The sequence below is a fragment of the Schistocerca gregaria genome, chromosome 5 (assembly GCF_023897955.1).
Source record: "Schistocerca gregaria isolate iqSchGreg1 chromosome 5, iqSchGreg1.2, whole genome shotgun sequence".
Taxonomy (NCBI): domain Eukaryota; kingdom Metazoa; phylum Arthropoda; class Insecta; order Orthoptera; family Acrididae; genus Schistocerca; species Schistocerca gregaria.
In genome coordinates, this window is record NC_064924.1 from 500,896,400 (window position 1) to 500,912,277 (window position 15,878).

At 42.1% G+C, this 15,878-nt stretch overlaps 1 protein-coding gene across 2 annotated transcripts in view; it reads left to right on the forward strand.

The window, feature by feature from the left end:
- Positions 1-15,878, forward strand: part of LOC126272042 (multiple epidermal growth factor-like domains protein 8) — a 371,715-nt gene that overhangs the window by 106,860 nt on the left and 248,977 nt on the right. The window lies entirely within an intron of this gene.

A 15,878-nucleotide genomic window follows, 5' to 3' on the forward strand; every position in this document is an offset into this window, starting at 1 on the left:
ATCACTTAAAGTTGGTTCTACAAACTTCCCCAATATGTTTTCACAATTTACTTTGTGTTTATCTTCAAGCATCTGCCATTCAGTTCTGTCAGCATCTTCGTGACACTCCCCCATACATCAGACAAATCTGTGACCCTATGTGCTGCCCTTCCTTGTATACATCCAGTATCCCCTTTTAGTCGTATTTGGTGAATGTCCCACATACTTGAGAAATATTCTAAGAGGAGTTGCGTGAGTATTTTGTATGCAGTCTCCTTTGTAGTCAGAATGCAGTTCTCTAGTATTCTACCAATGAATCGCAGTTTGCCACATACTTTACCTATGACCAAGACTATGTGGTGATTTCACTTCATGTTCCTATAAAGTGCTTCGTTCAGGTATGTGTGTGCATTGACTGATTCCAGCTGTGTCTCATTGATGTGATAGTCGTGGGATACTACATTTTTTTCATTTTATGGAGTGCAAAATTTTACATCTCTGAAAATTTAAAGCAAGCTGCGAATCTTTGCAGCACTTTGAAATCTTATCAAGATCTGGTTAAATATTTAAGCAGCTTTGCTCAGACAATACTTTGTTGTTCACACTGCAATGTGTGAAAAACCCGAGATTACTGTTGAATAATTGAAAATCCAGGATGGATTAATGACAATATTATGAAAAGGATAGATTACTACTCACCATATAGTGGAGATGTTGAGTTGCAGGCAGGTGGGGGAAAAAGAGAGAGAGAGAGAGAGAGAGAGAGAGAGAGAGAGAGAGAGAGAGAGACTATTAAACACTTAAGCTTTTAACCAGATGGCCTTCTTCTGAAATGCACACACACACACACACACACACACACACACACACACACACACACACACACACACACACACACAGCTCATTCACACATGATCACTGTCTCTGGTGCTGACATCCAGAGACAGTGGTCATGTGTGTGTGAGCTGCATTTGTATGAATGTGTGTGTGTGTTTTGTCTATTTCAGAAGAAGGCCATCTGGGTGAAAGCTTAAGTGTTTAGTAGTCTTTTTTATTGTGCCTGTTAGCAGCTCAACATCTCTGCTATATAGTGGGTAGCAATCTGTCCTTTTCATAATACTGAGGTTACTATTAATATTGTCTGCGAGGTCATTAACATACAACATGAGTAGCAAGGATACCAACACACTTCCCATGGGCATACTCGAAGTTACTTCTGCATGTCAGTTGACTCTTCATTCAAAATAAATTCCTGCGTCCTCACTAACAAAACAACCTCATTTCAGTCACAAATTTCACTTGATACCCTATACAGTTGTACTTTTCGTAATAAGCATCTATGAGGTAGTTAGTCTTGTGCTTTTTGCATTTGGAGAAATACTGCACCCATGTGACTCCTTGTTCCCTGGATTCCAGTATGCCATGTGACAGAAGTTCAAGTTGGATTTCACATGATGGATGTTTTCAAAATCTGTGCTGGTTGAAATGGAGAAAGTCATTCTGTTTGAGATACCTTCCTTTCATTGATACGTTTTAAGTTCTTGTCTCATTCATTAGTGACCATGCAACCAACTACGGTGCCACAAACAGGTTCATAGTCAGCACTATACTACTATTGTCAAATTCCAATGTATGCTGGTGCATTATTCTCCTTACGCAAGGCATTGCATGATCTTTTCATGGACAATCAAGATACAAATGTAATTTTTTTGTGTGAGAAATTCACAGCATAATATTTCTTATATACTGTACGTAAATTGAGTTACATTTACCTACTTTGTGCTGTTGTGCTGAAGTGCTTATAATTTTCCTATCCAACCTCATAATATTCTTTGTGCCAATTTGTCATTTGTTGCCTGCGACGTTGTTGGTGTTGCAGTTTTAATGGCTAACTGTGTTAAAGTGTATCAGCCATCTCAGATTTCATTTATATTTTTCTGTGCAGGTTTGCTAGACACTCAGCCGTCTCAGATTTCATTTGTATTTTTCTGTGTAGGTTTGCTAGACAATCAAAGGAAGACACACTTTTTTCACATGAAATATTGAAACTTTGGATCAAGGCAGTCAGTTAGCTGCAGTATTTCTTGATTTCCAAAAAGTACCTGACTCAGTACCACTCCTACGCTTATTGTCAAAAAGTATGATCATACAGGGTATCAAATGAAATTTATGACTAGATTTAGGACTTTTGGTGGGAGGACTTAGCATGTTATCTTGGATGGAGAGTCATCATCAGATGTTGAAGTAACTTCGTGTGTGCCCCAGGTAGTGTGTTTGGGCCCCATGCTGTTCATGATGTCTAGTAACAACATTGCAGATAGTATTAACAACCGCGACTTTTTGCAGACATCTGAAAGAAGGTGCATAAATATTCAGGTAGATATTAAGATTTCAAAGTGGTGCAAAGAATGACAACTTGCTTTAAATATTCAGAAATGTAAAACTTGGCACTTTTTTTAAAAAAGTGATATCCTATGGCTACAAAGTCAGTGAGTCACAGTTGGACTTGGCCAACTTGTACAAATAACTGTGTGTAACATTTTGTAAGAATATGAAATGGAATGACCACATAGGCTCAGTCCTGGGTAAATCAGATAATAGATTTCAGTGTATTGGTAGCATACTGGGGAAGTGCAATTAGTCTACAAAGGAGATTGCTTACATATCACTCATGCCAGTGGGTCTAGAATGTTGCCAAACAGGACTAACAGGGGGTTTTGACTCTTAAAGATAGACATAAACCAACCTGAGAAAGTCTGTTAACAAAGTTTCAAGAACTGGCTTTAACTGATGACTCGCAGAATATACTACACTACTCTACGTATCACACACTCAGGGATTGTGAGGGTAAGATTACTACAACAATTACTGCATGCACAGAGCACTAAGTCATTCTTCCCATGCTCCATTCATGAATGGAACGGGAAGAAACCCTGATAACTGGTACAATTTGATGTACCCTCTGAGATGCACCTTACAGTGGTTTGCAGAGTATAGATGTAGATTTTTTGTTCACAACTTTTAATTCTTTGTAAGTTGGAGCCTGTTAAATGAAGGGCTCCAAACTGCTGCATTGGTATTTAAAATTTGTTGTCAAAGTTTAAAATGTTGTACGTCAGTGAACAGTAGTGATAAATGACATTCATACTGGGTCCCCAGCTGGAGCGTAATGTTACCTAGACACAATATTTTGGCGGTCCACCTGGGTGCCTTCTTCAGGTGAGTAAGCCATCCACCAACTTACTGGGAATGAAATCAAACCACAGTTTTGGCTCCTGTCTACACTTCCTGTAAGTCCACCAAGCCTGTGCTGACATAACTGCTCTGTAGGGCAAAGCAAAACAGGGACCAGCGGTGAAAACTTGTGGAGATGATAAATCGATATCAAACACTGTTGTCACGCCAGGTAAGACTACAGTGCTGCTTGGATTGGTGAAGGATGATTTGGATTTGAGGAAGCTCGATGTCTACAAGATTCCCTGCCATCATGGGAAAGCCTATATTGGACAAAGGATTCGAACGGTTCAGACTCACCACATGTGGTTGGGGAACACTGTCTTATTCAAGGACGTAAAATTTTGTATGAAGAGACACAAGTGGCTGCCCCCTGTGTCATGGTATTGGTACTGTATAGTGAAATAAGCTTTTGAAATCCCACTACCTGACAATATTATAAACACAGATAAGGGGTATCCTTTAAGTAAAAGTTTGAACCCTGCTTTGTTTGATATTAAAAAAAAAAAAAACAATAGTCTTTGTTTGGTCATCAAAAAGTGTCAACAGTGTTTGATATTGATTTACCATTTTCGTGAGTTTTAAACATACATTTGCGCCTGCATGGTGATCCTACAAGTGGAGCATAAAGGAGCACTGCTGTGGTTTAATTCCAATTCCAGTGAATTAGTGCGACGGCATACTTACCTGAAGATGGTGGTCAGGTGGACTGGCAAAATATTGTATCAGGATGATTTTATGTTCCAGATGGAGACTCGATATGAATATCATCGATTACTATGCAAGGAAAGTTATGGAGCCACATCGAGAGCTTCTATGGGGAAGAGATATTTGAACTTGTAAGGAAGTTTGATAAACGTCGTAAGAAGAAGGGGAAGTTGCAGAGTGCCCTCACTTTTCTCCTGAGATGCTGGAATGAAGTCATAGTACCTAAATTTGCCAGAATTGTTCGTTAAATTTGGACCAAAATGGTCAACAACATTAAGAAGCATGTTGGTTTTGCCTTAGAAAGAGATTGCATCTACACTCCTGGAAATTGAAAAAAGAACACCGTGAATTCATTGTCCCAGGAAGGAGAAACTTTATTGACACATTCCTGGGGTCAGATACATCACATGATCACACTGACAGAACCACAGGCACATAGACACAGGCAACAGAGCATGCACAATGTGGGCACTAGTACAGTGTATATCCACCTTTCGCAGCAATGCAGGCTGCTATTCTCCCATGGAGACGATCGTAGAGATGCTGGATGTAGTCCTGTGGAACGGCTTGCCATGCCATTTCCACCTGGCGCCTCAGTTGGACCAGCATTCGTGCAGGACGTGCAGACCGCGTGAGACAACGCTTCATCCAGTCCCAAACATGCACAATGGGGGACAGATCCGGAGATCTTGCTGGCCAGGGTAGTTGACTTACACCTTCTAGAGCACGTTGGGTGGCACGGGATACATGCGGACGTGCATTGTCCTGTTGGAACAGCAAGTTCCCTTGCCGGTCTAGGAATGGTAGAACGATGGGTTCGATGACGGTTTGGATGTACCGTGCACTATTCAGTGTCCCCTTGACGATCACCAGAGGTGTACAGCCAGTATAGGAGATCGCTCCCCACACCATGATGCCGGGTGTTGGCCCTGTGTGCCTCGGTCGTATGCAGTCCTGATTGTGGCGCTCACCTGCATGGCGCCAAACACGCATACGACCATCATTGGCACCAAGGCAGAAGCGACTCTCATCGCTGAAGACGACACGTCTCCATTTGTCCCTCCATTCACGCCTGTCGCGACACCACTGGAGGCGGGCTGCACGATGTTGGGGCGTGAGCGGAAGACGGCCTAACGGTGTGCGGGATCGTAGCCCAGCTTCATGGAGATGGTTGCGAATGGTCCTCGCCGATACCCCAGGAGCAACAGTGTCCCGAATTTGCTGGGAAGTGGCGGTGCGGTCCCCTACGGCACTGCGTAGGATCCTACGGTCTTGGCATGCATCCGTGCGTCGCTGCGGTCCGGTCCCAGGTCGATGGGCACGTGCACCTTCTGCCGACCACTGGCAACAACATCGATGTACTGTGGAGACATCACACCCCACATGTTGAACAATTCGGCGGTACATCCACCCGGCCTCCCGCATGCCCACTATACGCCCTCGCTCAAAGTCCGTCAACTGCACATACGGTTCACGTCCATGCTGTCGCGGCATGCTACCAGTGTTAAAGACTGCGATGGAGCTCCGTATGCTACGGCAAACTGGCTGACACTGATGGCGGCGGTGCACAAATGCTGCGCAGCTAGCGCCATTCGACGGCCAACACCGCTGTTCCTGGTGTGTCCGCTGTGCCGTGCGTGTGATCATTGCTTGTACAGCCCTCTCACAGTGTCCGGAGCACGTATGGTGGGTCTGACACACCGGTGTCAATGTGTTCTTTTTTCCATTTCCAGGAGTGTATTTTACACTCAGACAACTGGATTACATTTCCGGATATTTATTTTATTTATGTTTGGAAGTATCGGTGCTGCTGTCTGCTGCATCCTGGGAATGAATTGACAGTTTGTCCTGGGCAATATCAGGCTGGGTCCATGCAAATGGATGATAGATGATGATGATACCCATTGACATGTTGTGATTAATCTCGCAACCAAACAGTTGGATGATTCTATGCTTGCAGTATTGGAAAGGGGATTAAATTTTGCCCCTGTGTCCAGGGAGTTCCCATTACTAAATTCATTTCCTCAGTTGAACAGGCATTTTTTAGATTTGCTGAAAGATCAAGCTGATGAAGTTAGGCAAGAGGTCTCAGATATGTTGCGTCAGGTGCCAACCCCATGAAGTATCATCTCCTCACTTAAAAGAGCTCTGATCTGGTCCATCAGAGAAGACATGGATTTAGTAATTCTCCCAGCAAGCAAGGACAATGCAAGAGTTCTCCTTTCATGGGATGATTATTTGAGTAAAATGTATCTTTTACTTGGAGATTTGGCATGCCAAAGATTTTAGGATGATCCAAGTGAATGTATGAAATGCAAGATGCTTTCACTTTTGAAGAAGAGTTCATTGTCTGACAGTGCTCTTAAAAAAGTTTAACCTGGTGCTGCAGTGCCACTGAGATTATACGGTTTGCCTAAGGTACACAAGAAAGCAATTCCTCTTTGCCCTGTTATTAGCAATTTGGATGCTCCTACTTACAACTTGGCCAAGTATTTAGCATCTTATCTCAGTCCCCATGTCGGAAAATGCGAACATCATATTTACAATCCCTTGGTTTTTGTTTGGTGTTTGAAATCTTTGTGTCTCAATCCTACGGATTTGCTCATTAGTTTTGATATGTCACTTTTTACCTTCCTCCGGAAGATTCTTTACAGTTAATTGGTGAAAAATAGCGCAAAGAAACAACTAAGCTTTTATGCCATCTGTTGACGGTGACATATTTTTTATTTAATGAGAAATACTTTGAACAAACTAACGAAGTGGCCATAGGGAGTCTATTATTCCCCATAGTTCCCAGTATGTGTATGGAAGATTTTGAGGACCCGGTGCTGAAGATGACATTCTTAAAACAAACTTATTTTTGGAGATATAATGACAATATGTTTATGGTGTGGACACATGGGTGGGATACTCTGGATTGTTCCCTAGATTATTTTAATTGTCTGTATCCCAGTATTAAGTTTATTATGGAAATTGAAAAGAATGGAAAACTTCCATCTTTAGATGTCTTGGTCTATAGGAGGGATGATGGGACATTAGGACACCTAGGACACAGTGTTTACATAAGCCTGCACATATGGAGGTACGTCTTCATGCATCAACCTGTCATACATCACACTACTGCAAAGGGGTCTATGTACATTGGTAAAATGCCATCGCAGATGTAGATTGTTTGACTTAAGAACTGGATCATCTAAATGCAGTATTCAAGCAGAAAGGTTATACCAACAATAAGATCTATTAGGCTCTATAGATTGGACCTCCGCAGGAATCAACAGAAGGTACAAGCAAATTGATGGTGTTCCTACCTTTCGCTGGAAGTGTATCTTCAAAAATAGGAAGAACTTTAAAGAGATGTGATATTAAAAGTGTATTCCTTCCACCAGCTAAGACAAAAGTGCTGCTTGGCTTGATGAAGGATGATTTGATGCCTAGTGCCTACAAATGCATTGCCAATGTGGGAAAGCTTATTGTACAAGCGATTTGTATGGTCCAGGGTCAGTGCATGGAGCACCATCACCACATGCATTTATTTTAGCCGCAAAATCTGCAGTTTCAGAACATTGTCTTACTGAAGGACGTAAAATGTTGTGGGAGAGATGTAAGTGGTTGCCTCATCGTCGTGTTATTGGGATTGTGTAGTAAAAGAAGCTATTCAAATCCAGCTATCTGACAATATTATAAACAGAGATAAGGGGTATCCTTCCAGTGAGAGCTGGAACCCTGCTTTATTTGACAATAAAAATAATGGTCTTTGTGTTGATCATCAAAAGGTGTCAGCAGTGATTGATATTGATTTGTCATTTTCTCCAGTTTTCATCGCCGGTGTGCGGTCTTGTTTTGTGTGCTAGAGGGCAGTTATGTTTGCGCAAGCATGGTGGGCCTATAAGCAGTGTTTAAAGGAGCCACTGCTGTGGTTTAATTTCAGTTCCGTTGAATTAGTGCGATGGCTTACTCACCTGAAGGTGGCGACCAGGTGGATTGCCAATGTACTGTGTCAAGATGATGTTATGTTCTGGCTGGTGACCTGACACGAATATTATCAATTACTATGCCAGGAAAGTTTATGGAGCCACAATAGGGGTAAAGCTGTAAAACTTGACAAGATGACTTATCAGTCTTCATGAAGAAATAACAACCAGTCAGTTGCAAAATGAAAGGGGGGGGGGGGGGGGGGGGAGAGAGAGAGAGAGAGAGAGAGAGAGAGAGAGAGAGAGAGAGAGAGGTCGGTATCATGTATGCAACATTGGGGTTAAGGATAGCTTCTGGCTTGAAAATGTTAAAATTAATAATTATAATGTTGAAAAACATCTAAACTTCAAGAAATGCATTAATTTCATAACAAAGAAGAAACAGAGTACCATCACCATTAACAGACGAGGAAAATTACATAAACAGTAGTCATCTGGAATATCAAGCCACTTCCCTGTAAAGTTACCAAAACTAGGGGTCTGAAATGATCTAGAAAATTTCTGTTTCTGAGTTGAACCTGTTCATTTTAAATGAATCCATCTTTGCAAGCAAAATGTTTAAAAAATTCTAATTCTTCTAACAGGTCAAACGTGTAGCCATTACTGACTTCGTCCAAAAGTTTTAAGTCTTTTAGTCTCAGTGGTGTTTGTTGGAGAAGAAGCAAATGTTCAACAAAAGCGGGATTCCCTTTTGCAAGAAGTTGCGAAAAGCTTAAGACCTCACAGCTCTGTTCCACCATGGTTACGTGGTCTTCCAAAAATGTGCAAAGGTCTTCCATTATGTCCTGTTGTGAGCAGTATCAGTGCTCCATTGTGTGCTAGCCATCTTGTGTCTTTACTGAAACTTTTGTGGGGAAGAAGTTACATCATATTCACAATTCCGGTGACCTTATTAATAGACTGACATCACCTTGACTCAGTGAGTCGGACTTATTAGTAAGCTTCGATGTCATCTTGCTGTTCATTAGTGTCACCCTAATGTATTCATTGTCATTCATCAGTAGTAAGTTCTAAGCTGATATAATAGCGCTATTTCCTCAATCTGCATTTTATTCAACAGTGAATATTTTGAGCAAATTGACAGTATTGCCACTCCCCACTCTGGTAGCAAATTCTTTTATGGAAGACTTTAAGGAGAGAGCATTTGATTTGGCAGAACATAAACTATAAGTGTTTTGGAGTTATGTGGATGACACTTCTGTAGTGTGGCCCCCACTGTGAAGAAGCATGGTTAACGCTTTTTGCTGCATCTGAATTCTATCTGTGAGAATATCAAATTTACGATGGAAATGGAGAAGAGCGGCTGTCTGCCATTTCTAGACATCTTGTTCAGACCTTTATTTGTGGGCGTATTGTTGCCACTACCCGCCACAAACTTTGCTGCATTGGGCAAATGCTGTGTCTGATAGAGACAGGCTTGCAAAGGAGCTCAAACACCTACAATCAGTGTTCAAAGATAACGGATATTCTCCACATCTGTACCTCCCATACATCGGCAATATTTCATCAAAATTAGGCAGAATCTTAAAAAAAAAAAAAAAATCATTTTGAAGTAATCTTCTGTTCACCAGCAAAGACATGTGCTGCCAAGGAAATCCTGGATTTGAGATCCTTCTGGGATTCACTTGTTAAGAAATCAATGGAAATACACTTAGCACAAGATCTTATTAACTGTAGTGTTAGCTTTCAAGTGGATAAGGCATGGGACCTGGTGATTTTATTAATTTCTTCAGAAAGAAAACATTTTATGATCAGTGACACATGTAGCAAAATTTAATTATTAAATATCGTTACATTCCATCCTTTTCCATTGTTTAAAATTTAATTATTTTGTCTTCTGAATGTTAACTCTGCGCATGTGCATTCCGACAGAGAGCATGTCATTGATGGAAAAATATTTGAAAAGGTCATGTTACTCGACTGAGATTGCTCAGATTGTGTGCTTTTGCACATGCATCTTTGTGCCAGTTTGGGTATGAAGGTCACAATGTGAACTATCAGTGTTCAGTGCGAAACACTCACCTGGAGATGGCTAAATGATTTTCAGCTGAAATATCATGGCAAGAATCAATGTTATGTGGCTGCAATCCTGAAATTTCATGGAATATGGATCAGGATATTCATGGAATATGGATCAGGGTATTGTATAGATTGGGTGAGAGCTAATTACCTCTTCATGAGGTGTGGGAGGGAGACTGTGTAGGATGGTCCTCGTTTTTGGTCCACACTGATAAATAGCCTAAGTTCTGGTGAAGGACGTGATTTAGTAGCTTCAGTCCAGGATGATACTGAGTGATGTGAGATTCCCAGTTCGTAGCTGGTTCTTGGGTGGGAGGGCTAGGGAGTGTGTGAAGATATGGCATGGGAAATCTGTCTGTAGACTAGGTTTGTAGGATAATCTCTGGCTTTGAAGGCTTTAGTGAGACCTTAAGCATACTAGCGAATGGAATTCTTGTCAATACTGATGCACCACCCACAGATGACCACATGGGAGTGATTTTTTTTTCCATGTGGAAATGATGACAGCTATCAAAATGTAGGCACTGTTGATGGGTTGTGGGCTTTATGTGGACTTCATAGAGGCGGAGGCCACATGGAGGAATGTAGCATGTTGAGCTGAAGAAGACAGGGTGAAGTGAATGAGAGAGGAGATATTGAGGCTGTGGAGGAATGAGGATATGGTGTCTTGGGTCCATGGAATTGCTTGTATACCTTCTCCTCAAAGGAGACATAGTTATGTGTAATGGTTTAATTAGTTGGATGTATTGGGATTAGATTGTGTGTTTGGAGTCGCAAAGATGTTGGATGAGATAGTCTTTCATAGGGCAAGGCCATAGGCACAGAATGTGTTGGTGCATATCGGGATAGCATTGGCAGGGGCAAGTAGGGATCCAGGTAGTAATGGGATGGAGATGTCTGAGAGTGTGTTGAGGAAGTGGTGCATGTCTTTGATGTGGGAGACTAGGCTATGGAAAGTTGGATGGAGGTATCGGTTGACAAGAGCAGCAGTCCCTTGGTGGGAGTGCAGTAGCTAGTGACAAAGTCCAGGTTTGTTGGGTTGATGGATTTTGTGAAGTGTATAAAAGTTGCCTGTGTGTGTGTGTGTGTGTGTGTGTGTGTGTGTGTGTGTGTGCGTGTGCGTGTGCGTGTACGTGTACGTGGAGGGTGGTGAGTTGTTGGAGTAATTAACAAGATGGATTCAGGGGACAGATTCTGTGCTGGATCGAGGGATCTGAATAGGGATTGGAAGTTATACTGCAGTTCTGGAATGAGATCACTATGGCAGGGCTTTTAGGTGTAATAGTCAGTTGGCAGATGTCTTCTGTCAGATAATTGCTGCATTTCATCACAACAGTAGAGTTTTATTGGTCCTGGTAATCATGTAGTACACAAATAGTACAGTCTGATGTAGGACAAGTCAATGTATGACAAAATATAATATTAAAATGGCATTAATTTCATTATTTCTACATTAAATGATCACTGAGTTACAATATATAGAGCAAATATTGTACAAAAATAAAGAGTAGATATTTTAAAGCAGAAAGATCATGTACTATACTGGCAGATTAATATTTGTATTACAGCAACATTTACATGGTAAATCATTAAAGTTCTAGTAACATTTCAATGATACGTCACTAACGCAAAGACACAAATTGTTAGTGAACTTTGTGAAGGAACTTGTGGAGGCTATAGAAGCAGTGATGAGTCAAATATGCCTTAGCAGTTGACTTGAAATTAGCTAGGCCATTTATTGATTTAATTTGTGGGGGACTTACCAAGCGAAAATGCTGGCATGTCGATAGACACACAAACAAACACAAACATACACACAAAATTCAAGCTTTGGCAACCAACTGTTGCTTCGTCAGGAAAGAGGGAAGGAGAGGGAAAGACGAAAGGATGTGGGTTTTAAGGGAGAGTGTAAGGAGTCATTCCAATCCCGGGTGCGGGATTGGAATTTAAGTTATATGAGAACAATGACTGGTCTTATCCGACCATCTCTTCAAATAGGATTCGAAACTTCATTGTGGGCAGTTACAGTCCTACTGCATTCTCTACACTTGTTACCCAATGTGAAGGGGGACAAGCCAGACATATAGGAGTGAAACAATTTATTCAGTAGTTAGTGTGTACATGAACTGATGGGATAATTTTACTGCAACAAAGCCATTATTTTTTGGGGAGCATATTGAAGATAAATTTGCAGAAGTTGAATCATCAGGAAAAAAGTGCAACAGATTGCTATTGATTAAAGCCTCTTCAGCTGCAAAATCTACAGCTCTTCTTTGTTAATGACTGGGTGACATACCAGCGATCATTGTCCCACTCAAGACATTCAGTATGGTTCAAGGAATGATCTTCCACTGAGATCTTACACTCCAAACAGATGAGAAGCTACAGATTAATCTTGATTAATGAGGCATACATTCTGTCTTGTACATCTGAAAGGGTCCCAAGGATAATAGAATAGGTACAGGTGCCTTTATCTTAGCCTTTGAAGGGTGTCATAGTGTACAGGTGTGATGTGATACCTTACTGTCCACTGCCCGTGAGGTGCTTTTGATGTTTGTTCTTTGGTTACATGTGCAAGGCAGACCCTAAATCTGGTAACTGCAGATGGTCACTCTGTGAAGGTAGTCCTTGACACCTTTGTGTGTTAGTTTCACAGAACGGTATGCTGTATGTTAACTGGTTTATCCAATCTTTAGGATGAAAATAAAATTCAGGAATGTACATCTTTGGATCTCCTGTTGTACACTGAGGCAATATGAAAGCTTACATCCTGCTGATATGACAGCCACTACTCCCACTACCTGAGTTTTTTTTTTTCAAAACTGGATCTTCCACCACCCTCCTCTCTTGTGGTTTCTTGTGGCAATGTCTTCAGGGGCTACTGGGGACAGGGCTCCCCGTCAGAACACCTCTCCCCAGAAACCCATAGATAAGAGGCCTGACACTAGCCAATGGCAGGAAGAGCAGCAAAGGCTGACTGCTCTTCATCTGTCCCCACACTTGTCGTGGATAGGCCTTCGTACGAGTGTGAGACACCAAAGACTGTGAAAGTGAGGAAGAAGAAGAAGAAGAAGAAGAAGAAGTTACTCTGGTGACTCTGGAGGCACCAGGTCACACTATCATATTCTGAAACAATGCTCATTGATGGGGTTCCACCAGCGTCAGTGATCCTGTAGCATGGCCAGTCCTGGTGGCCCTTCAAGCCTAACCAGGACACTCATAACATGTTATCATTCAGTGGAACTGTAATCGGTATTACCATCACCTGCCGGAACTATAACACTTTATTTCTTCCTCTTCTGCAATTTGCATTGCTCTACAAGAAACACGTTTCACTGATAAACATTCTCCAATGCTACATTGTTATCATGCAGCCTGTTGGAACTGTTCTGGCCCTAAGAGGGCATCCAGAGATGTCTGTACACTGGTTCGCACAGATGTGGTCAGTGAGTGTACCCCCTCTGTACCACGTTGGAAGCAATAGCAGTGAGAGTGTAAATGACCACAGCAATCACCATTTGCAGTTTACACACCTCCAGGTGGACCACTTACATTGAGTTGACCACCTTAATCCAACATCTCCCCTCCCTCTTTTTTCTCCTAGATGGAGTTTTAATGTACACCACCCCCTGTGGGGAAATATCTCTTTGTCTGCAGAGGCATTCTACTTGACCAGCTTCTTACTGATCAAGATCTGTCTCCTCAATAATGGTACTCCTACCCATTTCAGTGCCACCCATGGCACCTTTTCAGCTATCAGTCAAAGAATCTCTTCCCTCAGTCTTGTGGCTTCACTGCATTAGTCGTCTTTGTGACAGTAACCACTTTCAAGTGATCCTATTACTTCCTTGCTGTTGACAAACTGTCTATCAGATTGGGTGCTTTGAAGAGTCATCTAGCAGTTATTTGCCTCTGCTGGTGTCTTTGCCCTCTAACAGTCCTGTCCCCGCAGTACAATAGTAGTGAAGATAAATATTGATAATTTAGTTTTTTGACACTTCTTTCAGTGTCAGCTGACATGTAAATGTACATCATTCTAAGAAGGAAAACAGAGTTGTTGGTAGACAGTTCCTAAGTCGATTGTTGCAGTAGTTAACAGTCAGTAAATATACTCATCGTGATTTTTTGCAGATATTGTAGGTTCAGTATGATTCCTCAAGAGGCCTTGGTATTACCAGGTTTATGAATGAACATTAACGTATTAATGATTCTTTATCCTAGGTTGCTACTCATCACATAGTGGAAATGTTGAGTCACAGACAGACACAACAAAGACTGCTAAACAAGTAAGCTTTCGGCTAAAAAGTCTTCTTCTGAGTTACACACACACACACACACACACACACACACACACACACACACACACACACACACACACACGCGCGCGCATATGCATCTCTCATACGCACGACCACTGTCTCTGGCTGCCAAGGCCAGACTTTGAGCAACTGTACATGAATGGGGCAGACAATTTGAGTGGCAGGGGTAAAGAGGAGGGTGGGGGAAAGGAGAGGGGGGGGGAGAGGGAGGGATAGCAGGGTAGGGATGGGGAACACTAAATTCCTGCTTGTGGGAGCAAGGTAGGGCAGGTAGGTGTTGTCAGGAGGTTAGACAGAGGGCCTTAAGGTGGGTGGGGGAGGGCCAGGGGGGAGGCAGTGGAAGAGGAGAGAAATAAAGAGACTTGGGTGCGCTGGTGGAATGAGGATTGTGGGAACGTAAGATATGTTGCATGGAGAGTTCCCTCCTGCACGGTTCAGAAAAGCTGAAAGAAGGATCCAGATGGTGTACGCTGCGAAGCAGTCATTGAAATGAAGAATGTGGTGTTGGGAAGCATGCTTAGCAATTGGGTGATCCAACAGTTTCTTGGCCACAGTTGGTCGGTGACCACTTATGTGGACAGACAACTTATTGTTTGTCATGCATACGTAGAATGCAGCACAATCGTTGCAGCTTAGCTTGTAGATTACATGATTGGTTTCACAGGTAGCCCTGCCTTTGATGTGATAGGTGAATGCTTATGATTGGACTGAAATAGGTGGTGGTGGGAGAATGTATGAGAAAGGTCTTGCATCTATGTGTAGTACAGGGATATGAGCCTTTGCAGGGTTTATGTAGGGATGGATGAGGATATTGTGGAGGTTTGCTGGTCAGCGGACTACCACTGTGGATGGGGTGAGAAGGATAGTGGGTAGAACATTCCTCATTTCAGAGCACAAAAAAAAAGTAGTCAAAACTCTGGCAGAGAATGTTGCTCAAGTCATGGGTGGTATTGGGTCATGAGTGGAACGCTCCTCTGTGGCCAGATGGTGGGAGGTTGGGAGGTGGTGGGTGACTGGAGAACTAAGGCATGGACAATCTGTTCGTGTACAAGACTGAGAGGGTAATTATGGCCTGTGAAGGCATCAGTGAGGCCCTTCAAACTTCGAGAGGGATTGCTCCTCACTACATATGCAGCAGCCACAGGATGGTAGGCTGTATGGAAGGAACTTCTTGGTATGGAATGGGTGGTAGCCATTGAAGTGGAGGTATTGCTGGTGCTTGGAACATTTGGTATGGACATAGATACTGATGTAACCATTGAGGAAGGTGGCTTGATGGTTTGCGGAGGACTAGGTGAAGCAAATGGGGGAGATGATGTTTGGGTTCTGGAGGAATGTTGTTTGGCTTTTTATCCTAGTACATTCTTGGACTCAACTCTGTCAGTAATGTGATTCTCTTCATTTCATAATAAATGGCACTGGTTTAAAATGGTTACTTTCAAATTAATAATAAATGACACTGGTTTAAAACAGTTATTTTCAAATTAAACACTGTGTTTAAGATTTACTGATTTTATATTTCTTTTCATATGTATGTATGTATCCCCTCGTAAGTTTCTATTCTCTTCTTGTCTAAGCTGTTTATTGCCCATGTTTCACTTCCATATGTGGCTACCTTCCATACAAATACTTTAAAAAAAGACTTCCA